A 4,120-nucleotide genomic window follows, 5' to 3' on the forward strand; every position below is an offset into this window, starting at 1 on the left:
ATCTCTGCCCACAGACATCTGAATTACTGATAATACCGGTACACGACACAAATTACGCATGGATGCCTTTACTATAATTTGAGAAGTATAAGAAAAAGCGTGTAAAGACAAGATTAGATTTTTTTCCCTTTCTTTTTACGGTAAATATATAAAAAACAATTAAGATTCATTACATCACAGCGATTAATTAGATAGGTGATGAAGAATTGTACTATATAAGAATGTCATATCCGGCAATCTAAAGGTACCGTTTCCCCAAAGTCTTATTTTCTATGGTGTATCACACATAATAATTTGGTTTCGTTGATAGAAAATTGCTGATAGAAGATCACGAGAATTTGTTGGCGCTTTATTTCGACCATATAATGGTGATGTTGTGATGATGAATTTTACTATATAAAAGTGTAATTTCAGGCCATCTAGAGATACTATTTCCTCAATAGAGTAAGTATGTAAAGTACATACTCAAAAACAATCTATGGTACATCACACATATTAAGATATCTATGGTTGCCAAAAATACCTGATAAAAGATCATGAGAAATTTGTTGGCACTTCATTTTGTGTATATATAATGGTGATGTGGTGATGATGAATTTTACTAAAAATGTCATTTTCTGGTCATCTAGAGGTACTGTTTCCTCAAATTTTCGCACCTCAGCCCCAACCATGGTGGGTCTGAGGTGGGTGTCGACTCACGAAATGTCCCCCCCCCAATCTCCACTTTTCAGAACAGATTACGCCCTTCCTGGATATGACATTAAACTCCATCGAGTTGACACCTGACTTAAAGTATGTCTCAGTGACTGCTGATGAGGCGAGAATGCATAAATTTGTTTTTTAGGATGTGATCTGGTTTTACATGCCCATTTTTCGTGGCTATGACTATTTTGGATAAAGAATGTTTTGAGAAGTGCTGGATACAAGGCCCCCGTAAATTTTTTGAATGGAATGGAATATAGGCCCCCTATCCAAATTTTAGTCTGAGAGTGTAATTTCCCTAACCATAAATTTTTTTCAATCTTCTGTTACATATTTACAGTATTGTATGAGAAAGATCAGAGGACCTAGCCTCCTTGGGAAAACTTCCATTTTACCTTATATCGAAAGGTTTTTCGAAGTCTACAAAAAATAGTGTTGTGATTTTTTGCCTGCTTTATTACGTCATGAATCAGTTGAATATTTTCCCCTCTGCTGCCCTTGAGGAATCCTGTTTGTCAAGATTAATTACTGATAGCAGAACAAATAGTAAATTTAAAAGCATTTAAAGTTGAATTTACAGAGTCACATTTCAAGGAATTTACCCGTAGATCAAGTCTTTGTAATATAAAATTAAATGTTAATGGAGATGACAAACCATCATTTTTCTACCAATTTTATCGTTCCACTTAACACTGACAATTAGGTTTGTATATAGTTCCACCGAAGTAAGAATCTCTACCATTCATCACATTTGCTGTTATAGCATTAAAACACTTTCTGCGTCAAGAGAACACGCAAGAACAGGGCCGGCGGAACGTTTTTCAAAGTGGGGGGGCCCACTTATAAACAGGCGCGTAACAGGGGTCTTGGGTCAGGGGGTGGCGGCAAAGGTAATAATTTTCCCGGTTAGTAATTTATGACTTGATGTGATACCCACCTCCCACCCCCACATAGAAAACAATACGACATAGGGCTTATTTTATTATTACACACGTGTGTTTGAAACTAAATATAAGCATTTTCATCGTGGTTTTATTTATTACAATCATAGGCCTATTCTTTCACCATCATTACACATTGAGGCCCTTCTTTTAGGTAAAACGATCTATCTTAAATTTCTTTCTCAAGTTTGTTACTATTATGTTTTTAAATAACTTAGAAGGCAAAGGAGGGCAAGCACTAGCCTTAACCCTAACAAATGCGCGCGAAACGCGCGAAAAATTGTTGTGTTGTTAATTCTAATTTCGTCGAAATGATCAAAACTCCCTAAATGTGCAATTTTTAGAGGAAATTGGCCTACCTCAACAAGAAATGCTCCTATGTTATATATGGCCACACTCGTTCTTTTAAACTGAATATAAGCATTTTCCTTATGGCTTTATTTATTACAAACATATTCTTTCAACATCATTACACATTGAGGCCCTTCTTTTAGGTAAAACGATCTATCTTAATTTTTCTTTCTTGAGTTCGGGACTATGTGTTATAACTTAGAAGGCAAAGGAGAGCAAGCACAAGCTTTAACATTAAAAAATGCGCACGAAGCGCGCGAAAATTTTTTGTTTTTTTAATTCTAATATCTTCGGAATTGATCAAAACTCCCTAAAATGTGCAATTTTTAGAGGAAATTGGCCTACCTCAACAAGAAATGCTCTTATGTTATATATGGCCACACTCGTTTTTTTTAAGTGAATATAAGCATTTTCCTTATGGATTTATTTATTACAAACATATTCTTTCAACATCATTACACATTGAGGCCCTTCTTTTAGGTAAAACGATCTATCTTAATTTTTCTTTCTTGAGTTTGGGACTATGTGTTATCATTTATAAGGCAAAGGAGAGCAAGCACAAGCTTTAACATTAAAAAATGCGCGCGTAGCGCGCGAAAAATGTTGTTTTCTAATTTCGTCGGAATTGATAAAAACTCCCTAAAATGTGCAATTTTTAGAGGAAATTGGCCTACCTCAACAAAATATTGGATTTAAAATTTGAGATTTTCAGGCACTTTCGCGGGTGAAAAGGGCATTTAATGGGGAAAGATTTTCCACAGATGGATATGTTCCCCTTGTTCCCCGGTGGTTACACCACTGCGGAGAATACCTGGCGGCTTAGATCAAATGCGATATGGACACTTTTTGAAGTGGAGAAGGGGTTGCAGGCCGGGGTATTGTGATATCTGTTCATTATATCTTCCTTTTTATTCTTGTCTTTATTTTTCTCTTCTCTTTTTCTTTTCCTTTCTTTTTCTTTCCTCTTCTTTCTCTTTCCCTCCCTCTCTCCTCTTTCTTTTCTCTTCTTACCCAGCCCGGTACGACGGCTTGGTCAGCCCGGTAAAAACCGTCGGGGGGGGGGGCAGTCTGCCCCCCCCCCTGGCCCCCGCCTTTTACGCCACTGCTTATAAGATGAATGGGAATATGAATCATGCAGATCTAGAATCAAAAATTAGGTGGTGGGGTCAACATTCCTCCCCCGGGAAAATTTTGATTTCTAGATGGCGGGAAATGACCTTTCTCGACTTTTGAGCTAGGTGTCTAATGACTTTGTTCTTCAAAATTCAAGGTTTTCCCCCTCATGAAAACGGTAAGGTAAAATTTCTCAGCAGCCATACAAAAAATCTCTAGACATTATATATTTTTCGCCAAAAATCCGCCGGCCATGTTGAAGTACCCGTCTTCTTCGTGACTAACCCAAATTAACGTTGAAATGGACAAAAAACCTGAAGCTTATCGGCAAGGCAAGGCTTGGTTAACTTTTGCCATCGATTTATTCAAAAGAAAGAATTGTCAATAACACCATTGTGATTTGAGTAATGCTTGATCGCACACCAATCAGTCTCACCACGCCTAATAATACGAAACGACTACAGCGGTAGTCATTATTTTTATGAATGGTATGCAGTGGCCATGATGTCGAAAGTATTTTTTATAGAAATTAAACACACATCAAGTATTGCATAAGGAATAACCTCCAGTTAAGGTACCGTCTTATATTTTAATGTTTTCTATGTAGTACCGTAGTAGTGTATAGCTCAAAATATCCCCTGAATGTTAATGTGTCACCTACATAAATGCCTCTATGTCTTTTGGTGTCAGTTACTTTTGGTGTGCCTTAAGGGTCGGTCTGGTACCAACCCTTTTTTATACCTATGTTAACGATCTCCTTGATGATCTGGTCAGTGGTGGTAAAATTGTTGGTTGCAGAGGATGGCATAATATGTACCGTAGAATCCGGACTCAAAGTGGTTAATTTATTGCAAGATGATATCGACAGATTGTTTTGGGCCTTGTGAATAAATTTATTAAAACGTGTATGATTATCTTGTGAAGGGATTCGGCCACGGAAGAGTAAGATCTCTATTTGGTATATCATTGATCTTTGCGTCTAAAACAAATATTTAAAAAACAAATAATGTATT

Source organism: Anneissia japonica, unplaced genomic scaffold (genome assembly GCF_011630105.1).
Source record: "Anneissia japonica isolate Jap-2015-1 unplaced genomic scaffold, ASM1163010v1 scaffold1104_len307771_cov217, whole genome shotgun sequence".
NCBI lineage: Eukaryota > Metazoa > Echinodermata > Crinoidea > Comatulida > Comatulidae > Anneissia > Anneissia japonica.